The sequence below is a fragment of the Rhinopithecus roxellana genome, chromosome 5 (assembly GCF_007565055.1).
Source record: "Rhinopithecus roxellana isolate Shanxi Qingling chromosome 5, ASM756505v1, whole genome shotgun sequence".
Taxonomy (NCBI): Eukaryota; Metazoa; Chordata; class Mammalia; order Primates; family Cercopithecidae; genus Rhinopithecus; species Rhinopithecus roxellana.
In genome coordinates this window covers 58,384,961-58,397,986 of record NC_044553.1, presented here as the reverse complement: position 1 = coordinate 58,397,986, position 13,026 = coordinate 58,384,961, and the positions used below count along the sequence as shown (strand labels likewise).

Here is a 13,026-nt window from a genome sequence, read left to right as displayed (position 1 = left end):
TTTTTACCTTCTCCAGTGCAGATCTTCATTCAGAGGCTTGGTCTGGCATTCAGAGAGATACGGTTATTAAGGATGCTTTGTGATGTGAGTTAATGGATAGGTATTCTACCATCAAGAATCTGGGGTGGTAACAATGTCTTTTAGTTAAATATTTTAAATCTTCTTGTTACTGCTGCTACTTATTATCCCAAAAGTAGAAACTTAAAACAAGCATTTTACTTTGCTCACAACTTTGTGAGTCAGGAAGTGAGGGTAATTTTGGCTTGGGAGCTTTTGTGAAATTGCAGCAAGTTTTTGGCTGTTGCAGTTAGTGGTTAGTGGTTATGCAGTCATCTGAAGGCTCAAGTGGGCTGGATGTTTCAGAAGGTTCACTCATGACTGGCAGTGGATGCTGGCTGTTGTCTGGGAGCAGAGCAGAGGCTGTTGACCTGAGCTCCTGCATGTGGTCTCTCAAGCATATTGGTCTCAGAGTAGCTGTACTTCTTACTTGGCACCTGGCCTCCCCCAGAGCAGGTATTCCAAGAGAATCAGGTGGAAGCTAAATGGACTTGTCTGATTTAGCCTTGGAATTCACATAGGATAACTTCTATCATACTCTGCTTGTCAGAACAGTCACAAACCTGCCCAGATTCAAGAAGAGAGAACGTACACTTCATCTCTTATTGGGAAGAATGTTTTTTTATTTTATTTTATTTTATTTTATTTTATTTTATTTTATTTTATTTTATTTTATTTTATTATACTTTAAGTTCTAGGGTACATGTGCATAACGTGCAGGTTTGTTACATATGTATACTTATGCCATGTTGGTGTGCTGCACCCATCAACTCGTCAGCACCCATCAATTCATCATTTATATCATGTATAACTCCCCAGTGCAATCCCTCCCTCCTCCCCCCTCCCCATGATAGGCCCCAGTGCATGATGTTCCCCTTCCCGAGTCCAAGTGATCTCATTGTTCAGTTCCCACCTATGAGTGAGAACATGCGGTGTTTGGTTGTCTCTTCTTGTGATAGTTTGCTAAGAATGATGGTTTCCAGCTGCATCCATGTCCCTACAAAGGACGCAAACTCATCCTTTTTTATGGCTGCATAGTATTCCATGGTGTATATGTGCCACATTTTCTTAATCCAGTCTGTCACAGATGGACATTTGGGTTGATTCCAACTCTTTGCTATTGTGAATAGTGCCGCAATAAACATACGTGTGCATGTGTCTTTGTAGTAGAATAATTTATAATCCTTTGGGTATATACCCAGTAGTGGGATGGCTGGGTCATATGGTACATCTAGTTCTAGATCCTTGAGGAATTGCCATACTGTTTTCCATAATGGTTGAACTAGTTTACAATCCCACCAACAGTGTAAAAGTGTTCCTATTTCTCCACATCCTCTCCAACAACTGTTGTTTCCTGACTTCTTAATGATTGCCATTCTAACTGGTGTGAGATGGTATCTCATTGTGGTTTTGATTTGCATTTCTCTGATGGCGAGTGATGATGAGCATTTTTTTCATGTGTCTGTTGGCTGTATGAATGTCTTCTTTTGAGAAATGTCTGTTCATATCCTTTGCCCACTTTTTGATGGGGTTGTTTGTTTTTTTCTTGTAGATTTGTTTGAGTTCTTTGTAGATTCTGGATATTAGCCCTTTGTCAGATGAGTAGATTCCAAAAATTTTCTCCCATTCTGTAGGTTGCCTGTTCACTCTGATGGGAGTTTCTTTTGCTGTGCAAAAGCTCTTTAGTTTAATTAGATCCCATTTGTCAATTTTGGCTTTTGCTGCCGTTGCTTTTGGTGTTTTAGACATGAAGTCCTTGCCCATGCCTATGTCCTGAATGGTACTACCTAGATTTTCTTCTAGGGTTTTTATGGTATTAGGTCTAACATTTAAGTCTCTAATCCATCTTGAATTAATCTTCGTATAAGGGGTAAGGAAAGGATCCAGTTTCAGCTTTCTACTTATGGCTAGCCAATTTTCCCAGAACCATTTATTAAATAGGGAATCCTTTCCCCATTTCTTGTTTCTCTCAGGTTTGTCAAAGACCAGATGGTTGTAGATGTGTGGTATTATTTCTGAGGACTCTGTTCTGTTCCATTGGTCTATAGCTCTGTTTTGGTACCAGTACCATGCTGTTTTTGTTACTGTAGCCTTGTAGTATAGTTTGAAGTCAGGTAGCGTGACGCCTCCAGCTTTGTCCTTTTGACTTAGGATTGTCTTGGCAATGCGGGCTCTTTTTTGGTTCCATATGAACTTTAAAGCAGTTTTTTCCAATTCTGTGAAGAAACTCATTGGTAGCTTAATGGGGATGGCACTGAATCTATAAATAACCTTGGGCAGTATGGCCATTTTCACGATATTGATTCTTCCTATCCATGAGCATGGTATGTTCTTCCAGGCAAACTGGATAAAGAGTCAAGACCCATCAGTCTGCTGTATTCAGGAGACCCATCTCACATGCAGAGACATACATAGGCTCAAAATAAAGGGATGGAGGAAGATCTACCAAGCAAATGGAGAACAAAAAAAAGCAGGGGTTGCAATCCTAGTCTCTGATAAAACAGACTTTAAACCATCAAAGATCAAAAGAGACAAAGAAGGCCATTACATAATGGTAAAGGGATCAATTCAACAGGAAGAGCTAACCCTCCTAAATATATATGCACCCAATACAGGAGCACCCAGATTCATAAAGCAAGTCCTTAGAGACTTACAAAGAGACTTAGACTCCCATACAATAATAATGGGAGACTTCAACACTCCACTGTCAACATTAGACAGATCAACGAGACAGAAAGTTAACAAGGATATCCAGGAATTGAACTCATCTCTGCACCAAGCGGACCTAATAGACATCTATAGAACTCTCCACCCCAAAACAACAGAATATACATTCTTCTCAGCACCACATCGCACTTATTCCAAAATTGACCACATAATTGGAAGTAAAGCACTCCTCAGCAAATGTAAAAGAACAGAAATTATAACAAACTGTCTCTCAGACCACAGTGCAATCAAACTAGAACTCAGGACTAAGAAACGCAATCAAAACCGCTCAACTACATGGAAACTGAACAACCTGCTCCTGAATGACTACTGGGTACATAACGAAATGAAAGCAGAAATAAAGATATTCTTTGAAACCAATGAGAACAAAGATACAACATACCAGAATCTCTGGGACACATTTAAAGCAGTGTGTAGAGGGAAATTTATAGCACTAAATGCCCACAAGAGAAAGCTGGAAAGATCTAAAATTGACACTCTACCATCACAATTAAAAGAACTAGAGAGGCAAGAGCAAACACATTCAAAAGTTAGCAGAAGGCAAGAAATAACTAAGATCAGAGCAGAACTGAAGGAAATAGAGACACAAAAAACCCTCCAAAAAATCAATGAATCCAGGAGTTGGTTTTTTGAAAAGATCAACAAAATTGACAGACCGCTAGCAAGACTAATAAAGAAGAAAAGAGAGAGGAATCAAATAGACGCAATAAAAAATGATAAAGGGTATATCACCACCGACCCCACAGAAATACAAACAACCATCAGAGAATACTATAAACGCCTTTACGCAAATCAACTAGAAAATCTAGAAGAAATGGATAATTTCCTGGACACTTAACACTCGCCCAAGACTAAACCAGGAAGAAGTTGAATCCCTGAATAGACCAATAGCAGACTCTGAAATTGAGGCAATAATTAATAGCCTACCCACCAAGAAAAGTCCAGGACCAGATGGATTCACAGCTGAATTCTACCAGAGGTACAAGGAGGAGCTGGTACTATTCCTTCTGAAACTATTCCAATCAATAGAAAAAGAGGGAATCCTCCCTAACTCATTCTATGAGGCCAACATCATCCTGATACCAAAGCCTGGCAGAGACACAACAAAAAAAGAGAATTTTAGACCAATATCCTTGATGAACATCGATGCAAAAATTCTCAATAAAATACTGGCAAACCGGATTCAGCAGCACATCAAAAAGCTTATCCACCATGATCAAGTGGGCTTCATCCCTGGGATGCAAGGCTGGTTCAACATTTGCAAATCAATAAACGTAATCCAGCATATAAACAGAACCAAAGTCAAGAACCACATGATTATCTCAATAGATGCAGAAAAGGCTTCTGACAAAATTCAACAGCCCTTCATGCTAAAAACGCTCAATAAATTCGGTATTGATGGTACGTACCTCAAAATAATAAGAGCTATTTATGACAAACCCACAGCTAATATCATTCTGAATGGGCAAAAACTGGAAAAATTCCCTTTGAAAACTGGCACAAGACAGGGATGCCCTCTCTCACCACTCCTATTCAACATAGTCTTGGAAGTTCTGGCTAGGGCAATCAGGCAAGAGAAAGAAATCAAAGGTATCCAGTTAGGAAAAGAAGAAGTCAAATTGTCCCTGTTTGCAGATGACATGATTGTATATTTAGAAAACCCCATTGTCTCAGCCCAAAATCTCCTTAAGCTGATAAGCAACTTCAGCAAAGTCTCAGGATACAAAATTAATGTGCAAAAATCACAAGCATTCTTATACACCAGTAACAGACAAGCAGAGAGCCAAATCATGAATGAACTTCCATTCACAATTGCTTCAAAGAGAATAAAATACCTAGGAATCCAGCTTACAAGGGATGTAAAGGACCTCTTCAAGGAGAACTACAAACCACTGCTCAGTGAAATAAAAGAGGACACAAACAAAGGGAAGAATGTTAAACAAATGTGAGAACATTTATTTTTAAACTGCCACAGATATTTACACACATTTTTACCCTGCCTCTTCTTCATCCATGGTTCCTGTTTTGTGGCTCTTCATCTGTATGACTCTACCAGCTTTGTTCCAATGCAGAAATACAGTTGGGGGATGGGAATTAGCCAAAAGCAAACATACAATTTTTGTCCACAGGGCATTTCAAGCAAACCATTTAAAGAATTTTTTATCTTACTTTTGCATTGAGTTACTATCTTTTTTGGATAGATTTGTTAGACATCAAAAACATAATTGCATACTAATTTTGTTATATATTCATTTATTTCCAGACAAAAGCTAATTTGTCTAGGAAGAGAGAGAGCAAATACTTCACATTGCATCAGGCTCTATTTACCTTCTCTATGCCAGGGTTCTAAAATTAACCCTGGTTGCTGGCCCATAACTTTCTGGAATGACCTGCTGAATCTACTGCCCCTCTGTGGATTTCTGGGATTGACCTTCTGTGACCACAGGCTTGGTTTGGCTGCCTTTGTTCAACATCCCTAGTGGGCAGGCTATATAAGGAATGCTATAAGAGATTCCTTTCTTGGATGGGAGAATTAACTAAATGCCTTCTAAGACTTGATATTCCTTGTATACATACCTTTTAGAGGTTAGATGGTACACTTATTTAAAATGGAGAACACTGAGTTGTGGATGAGTTTATGTAATTCACATAAGCATTGCCATAATCTGGGAGCTGAGGAAATCAGGCAGGCAGCCCCCTCATTTGCTGTCTGGCTGCGTCTGCAGAGCTGTGTGTCTGCTTTAATTAGGACACGTTTCCAGTTCCAGAAGGGTATGAATGCAGCATCTATTTGTTGGTTTATGTCCCAATAACATCACAATGGCCTAGGGTTTATTTGCATCAACTGCTCTGGGGAGCAGATGACTTTTTGATTGTTACCTTGCTCAGTTCAGCTTGTCAGGGACCTACAGCAGTGGAAAGGGGAAGGAGTGAAGTTGTGTAACACAGCTGCAGTGCTGCTCTGTGCTGCAGCCTCTAAGGGGGTGGCAGCCAACACCATGGGATTTGGCCTAATGAGACAGTGAAAACTAGATACATATGGTGAGTTAAATCTCCCTTTTTTGACCTGCTTTAAAGGTCTTCCTGCTGTTCAAGTTAAAAAAGAAAAAAAAAAGAATTAATGGATTGGGTAGAAAACTCTAGCTATGATACATACATTGTAGGTTTAATATTCCATTTGAAAGATCCATTTCTTTCAAATAAAACATGTTTGCCATTCTTTTTTTTTTTTTTCTCTGTGATATGCGGTCGTCTTCTAGGGATCAGGATTTGCCTTTGTAAGCATGAATCCTTGTATTTACTCTTTGCTTCCTAATCTAGCCGTTTGTTCTCATGCACTGTCATACTGGTGCTCCCATGCTTCCCAAACTAGGAGATTGGTTCTTGCCCTAAACAGAGAAGATATTAAAGCTCTCTGGCATTAGCCAATAATCCTTCTCCTGAGGACCTCTCACAACGTTCTGAGTCACAGTTACCCAAACTACCTCTTAGTTTTGCTGTTGATTCTGCACTGGCACTTGAAGCATGCCTAAATCCTCCTGCCTTTGCCCTTCTTTCCTTGAATTCATGACTTACTGCCTCTTAAGTCTCACTGTGACACCCAGACGTGCAGCCATTTAACACTGTTTGGCTGACAGAGGATTTTTTTTTTTTTTTTTTTTTTTAGCATAGCAACATTCAGGAATATTTTCCTACCAAAGTAATGAATAGCGGAGTCCAGCATATTTCTTCACAGAAGTCAGGAGTTGGGGGTAAGATTGTGTTTTATATCCTGTTGAGGTCTACAGTTCATTAATTAGTTCAACACACGTATTTATTGAGTGCTTAATGTGTGCAAGGTGCTGGGACATAGCAAGAAAATTTCACATCATGAAAAGTGCCATGAAGAATATTTATGCAAGACAATGTGACAGAGAGTGATTGCAGCCACACAATTTATGTGGCCAGGGGTTGAGAAACAATTATAAATTCTGTGGCCAGGAAGGACTTTTCTAAGAGAGGAGAGACCTGTATAGCAAGTAAGATTAGCCAGGGAGAGATGTGGGGGAAAGAAAATTCCAGGTAGATGGGGTATGTAAAGGTCCTAAGGAGAGAAGGATCCTAACAAGGGCAAATGGCCAGAGGTGAAGTGAAACAAGGCAGAGAGTTTGCAGGAAGATCTTTTAAGGCCTTGTAGGCTGGGTAAGAATTTCAGAGTGTATCCTTAATGGTTATGCTAAGCCATTGGAGGTTTTTGAGCAGGTAAATGGTACTGTGTGAATTTATGTTGGGGCCAAGACTGGAAGCACAGAGGCCAACTAAAAGCCTACAAGAGATTTTTTGGGTAAGAGATAATGGTGAAATTCATGACAGTATAGTATCCCCATTAGAAAGGAGTGGTTAAAGAATGGATGGGACTTGATGGATTTGGATGGTGAATGGTAAGAGAAAAAGCAGCATCAAGGATGGGTTCTAGGTTTTCAGTTTGAGCAATTGAATAAGGTGGTGCCATTTACAGAGATGGGTGAGCCTGGTGCAGAAGCAAATCTGGAGAAAGTAAATACTGGCATTTAGAGTCTAGAGGAAAGGCCAGATTTGAAACTTTGCCATTATATATGGTATTTAAATCCATGAGATTATATGCAAAGGGTTCTGCAATTGAAGTGTTAGAAGGAAAAGACCAAGAGACAAGTAAAGAAATGATTCTTAACTTAAAAAAAGAGGAGTCTGAGAACTGGAAGAGCAAGAAAGAAAGGACTTCACCTGAAGCAGAAGGGATTATTGGAGCTACACAGACACTTGAACCAAACTGAACACCGGAGTGAAAACTGAAACAAACCTTATAAAGATCTTTTAAAATTACATGTAAATAAAAAGCTGAGTGCACATATCATGTGTGCAGCTCACTGGATTTTCACAATATGAAAATATTTGGCATACTAAAAAAAAATTCTGATTTGGAGGCCACTAGACTAGGGTGGCTCTGACACTTTAAATTCCTAGCATTTGAAATTTGGTCTAGTGTGACTATACCAAAGTCCAATGTAAACAGTAAATTGAAACTGAAAACTGAAATTGAAATCAGAAACCACCAAATAACCTCTAACTAGGAACTTTTCATTCTAAACAATCATAATTATTCTCTTTATTTGGCTTCTACAACCACTTTATAAAAGTTCCCTATCTTGCCTCTTCTGTTAAAGTGCTAGCCACTTGAGGTCTGATGATACAATGAATCCTCACATAAGTTCTTTTTTTTTTTTTTTTTTTTTTTTTTTTTTTTTTTTTTTTTTTTTTTTTTTGAGACGGAGTCTCGCTCTGTCACCCAAGCTGGAGTGCACTGGCCAGATCTCAGCTCACTGCAAGCTCCGCCTCCCGGGTTCACGCCATTCTCCTGCCTCAGCCTCCCGAGTAGCTGGGACTACAGGCGCCCGCCACCTCGCCCGGCTAGTTTTTTGTATTTTTTAGTAGAGACGGGGTTTCACCGTGTTAGCCAGGATGGTCTCGATCTCCTGACCTTGTGATCCGCCCGCCTCGGCCTCCCAAAGTGCTGGGATTACAGGCTTGAGCCACCGCGCCCGGCCTTTATAATTTAAATATGCTGAAGCTTTTCGTTTATCACTGATCAATACTCAGATCAGAAAAATTTACCAGCATCATAGAAGTAACTTATGTTCCTCACTATTTAAAAAGTGACCTCTAATAGCATAGATTAATATGATGTCTTTTTAAATTTTATATGAACAGAATGATATAGTACATACTATTTGGTGTCTTTCTATTCACTCAACATCCGGTTTGTGAGATTTATTCATATTGTTGCATGTTCATTCTCACTGATGAGTAATATCTTATTGTCTCTTACCTATCTACTGTTGATGGGAATTCAGGGAGTTTCTATTTTCTGATCACTATGAATAATACTCATATGAACATTCTAGTGCATGTTTTGCTGAGCATCTGTGCATATTTCTGCTGGGTATATAGCTAGGAGTGGAAATGTTCATTTGTAGTGTATACCTGTGTTCAGCTTTAGTAGATGTTGTTGAATATTCTCTAAGTGGTTGCAGCAATTTTTCCTTGCATTAGCAATGTATGAGCATTAAAGTGTTTCAGAGCATCACTAACACTTGATATTGTTGATCTTTTTAACCATTTTAACTAAATTGTTGATTTTAACCACTTTGATGGGTACCTAGGTGGTGTCACATTATAGTTTTAATTTGCATTTATCTGATGACTGATTAATTTGAGCACTTTGAAATGTGCATTCATTTCCCACTGAAGTAGAATGTTGCTTTTGTCCAAAGTTAGGTGACTCTAGGGGCCAGGCATGGTGGCTTACACCTGTAATCCCAGCACTTTGGGAGGTTGAGGTGGGAGGATCAGTTGATGCCAGAAGTTCAAGACCAGCCTGGGCAACAAAGCAAGATCCTATCTATACAAAAACAAACCAAAGAAAACAAAACAACCAGGTCATTCTAAATATGTGAGTTTATAAAGGCTTTCAACATTGAACCCAAGTCTCTCCTTTCCTCCACCAAAGAGTAACTGTAAGAAACAGATATTTAAAGCCAAAATATAACAAATATCTTTTAGTGCAGTGGTGCTTGAAGTGTGACCCCAGACCAGCAATAACAGCATTACACAGGACCTTATCAGAAAGGCAAGTTCTATGGCCCTACCTAGACCTACTGAATTAGACACTCTTAAGAGTGGAGCCCAGAGTCTGCATTTCAACAAACCCACCAGGTGCTTCTGATACATATTCAAGTTGAAGAAAAATTATTCTAACTTATCTCCTATTTACAGATGAAGGTACTGAGAGCAAAACTAGTTAGAATTAATGATGCAAATATATTCATTTTACTAATACGGAGCAAATTGAGGAACTTCAAAATACTTGACATTTCTAACCTGAACAAAATAATTGTTTTGTTTAGTTTGCTATGAATTTCTTGTGAGCAGAGATTTTTAGAGGAATGAATAACTGAAGGGGTTTAGAATCTCTTTCTGTGAGACTCCCCTAATGCCACTGCATGCCTTCAAGTACTGTTTGGGGAATCAAGAGAAATATCCCAAGGCAGAAAAGTGATGGATTGGGAAAACTCTCCAGGATATTTCAAGCTTTTGTTTATAAAATTCACTTATCTCTTTTGACTTCATTATTCTTCTCGACTTATCTGAATATTAAATGAGTGCAGCTCCTACTTTTAGAACCACAAAGATGGAAGCAGCTCCTCTGTGCCAGGCTCTGTGAATTGTTTGTCCGTCCTAAGCAAACCCTTGGTGAATTCTGTATTGAGAGCTCCTGCTCTGGCTTGTCACCTGGATGATCACTACTGTGGTTTGAATGTGTCCTCTATTTTCATGTGTTGGAAACTTAATCCCCAAATTCAAATGTGGATGACATTTGGAGATGGGGTTTTTGGAAGGTAACTGGGATTAGATAAGGTCATCATGGTGGGGCCCCATGATGGGACTAGTGGTTTTGTGAGAAGAGGAAGAGAGACCTGAACTGAGACGCTCTTGCTCTCTCACCATGTGATGCACTTCACCATGTTATGAGGCGGTAAGAAGCCCCTGCCAGATGCCAGCACCATGCTCTTGGACTTACCAGCCTCCAGAATTGTGAGAAATAAATATATCTTCTCTATAAGTTACCCAGTCTCAGGTGTTCAGTTATGGCAACAGAGAATGAACTAAGGCAGTTACGTTCTTCAGCTCCTGAAATGAGCCATCATCTCAGAGGTGCTTCCTAATTAGAAGAGGAGATTTAGCAGATAACCTAGAAAGGTCATATGAATTGTTGTCCATTACTCCTTCCTTTCTTGGAGTCACATGGTGAAATATGTGCCTGCTGCATAGAGGCTACTTTCTGGAATGTAGATAAGATGATCTGGGTACTGTCTCTAAAGTACTTCTACATTTCTTTTCATTAGCATAAGCAGAGAAAAGAAAAGAACAGAGAGAGGCACTCAAGGCTGTTCAAACTGAACTCAACTTCAATTCTTCTGTTTGCTATTCAAATGGTATTTTGCCACTCTTTTGCCTCACTCTCAAGGAAGGCAAACTAGGAAATATGAAAATCAATTACAAAGTGCTGGAATTTCTCTTCCTTCTGTTCTGAGAGTCTGGGGCAAGCATTCAAATTAGACAAGATTGTAACTATTTCTTTACATTCAGCTTTGTGGGACTTTCTAATGACAAATGAGTCAATATTTCCAAGATTGAAAATAAAAAGATCTTAAGCCATCAGGTATTGTTAGTATTGTTGTTATTAAATTTTATCTTCTTTTGGAAATTGCCCTTTCCTTGTTTGCTTTTGTTTTAATATGTTAGCTTTTCATGACCTTCACATTATTTGTTTGCAGGGTAAGTAGAGTTAATGCTTCATACTTAACATAAAACTTTTCATCTTCAAAGAACTCTTTAAATAAGCTATTTGAAAGCAAACTAACAGAGGAATACAAAGTTAACATTAAAGAGAGCTCTAAATGTGAACCTGAAAAGATAATGGCAAAAAGCAAATCATTCAAAAACATCCTTGTGAGAATGAATCAAACAGATCTGGAGGAAAAAGCAAGCAGTCTGGAAGTCTGGATGGAGGATCAGTGCTACTAAGGGCCTGCATGCATGCCTCTGTGTGTGTGTGTGTGTGTACTATCTTGTTACTTATAAAAGTTAGGCTGTACAAACTTTAAAGAAATTCTACCTGTGCTACTTATTCTAAATTCTAAGACGAACCTATTGTCACTTTTTCACCCACCCTCATGGTAATTGTAGTCACAATTGGGTAAATGGAAATTCATTTTAAGCTTAGCGGTAGGTGCTTGAAGAATTTTCAGACACAACTTCCACATACAGTTAGGGCTCCATTTGCATGAACAACTGGCCTGGCTTTTGTAATCATACTTAGCCTTTTTGATTTTCTAGTTTGATTCTGGTGAGACTATGCGTAGGTACCTTTCAGCTCATGATGAAGGAGATAGCATGTTTGAGTCCGAGAGCTCCAAGGATCTGTAGGTAATGTGAGGCCAGATACCATTATTGCTCTATCCCAGTCTAGCACAGTGCTCAAATACATTCAACTAATATTTTCAGTGTGATTAAATAAATTAACAATCGCACTTTCTTCTTCTCTGGAATAGGCATTCATATAATACCCATTTCCTGGGACTACTGTGAGCACTGAGTTACCAGGAAAATTTATCATATTCCCTTCTACATAGTAAGTGCTCAGTAAATGTTAGCTATTGTTTTATTACAAAATACAGTTTGTAAAACTTTTAAATGGTTAGTGTGAGAGGTCACCCTTGCTTACTTGTCTGTCTCTTTTTATGTGTCTTTTAGAAAATATAACCCAATCAGCAGCTAGCTTGCTTTCTTTGTAACATAACAATTGAGTATTATGAATAATAACTGTAGTTCATCCAAATTCTCCATCACTTGAAACTCTCTGACATATATGTGCCATTTGAGCTATGGAGAAGATTTGCATATAACCTCGGTTATTTATTTTGCAACAGAAAACAAAAATCACCAAACAAGATTACAAAGTGCAAGTGTGCTGCTAACTCCATATGAAATATTGATTTTTCATAGAGGTCTCTTCTCTACCTCTAAGCCACAAAATTGGCCATAATACCTCATATGAGGAAAATAGCATCTTGTTATTAATAAATCCTAGACTCTCAATGGTTGATAATGGAAGACAATGCAAAAGGTCTTCTAAGCTCTAATTCTTCTCTCTTAAATTTCCCTTGACTCCTGGAGATCTCAGGTTCATTTTCCTGCTCCCTCCATGCTAGCATTCTATATATTTCTAAGTAACCTCCTGGCCTAATGTCAATGCTTGATTCCTTATTATTCCATAACAGAACAGAGACAAAGCCAACAGGGAAGAGTTGGTTTTCTTTAGTCCAATAAATCAAGTAGTTAAAAGTGTTTCTGTTGTCAGAAAGACTTAAGTTACTGTTCTGCCCATTTTTGGTTGTCTGACTTTAGGCAGGTCATTTTACTCCTGAGTCTCACTTTCTTCTTCTCTGGAATAGGGATTCATATAATACCCATTTCCTGGGACTACTGTGAGCATTGAGTTACCAGGAAAATTTAGCATATTCCCTTCTACATAGTAAGTGCTCAGTAAATGTTAGCTATTGTTTTATTACAAAATACAGTTGACCTTTGAACAACATGGGTTTGAACTATGCAAGTAGACTCACACATGGATTTTCTCCTGCCTCTGCCTCCCCTGAGACA

The 13,026-nt window shown here is 38.8% G+C and overlaps 1 pseudogene; it reads right to left on the bottom strand.

The window, feature by feature from the left end:
• Positions 1 to 11,812, bottom strand: part of LOC104662711 — a 46,967-nt pseudogene extending 35,155 nt beyond the window's left edge.
• Between the last annotated feature and the right edge of the window lie 1,214 nt (positions 11,813 to 13,026).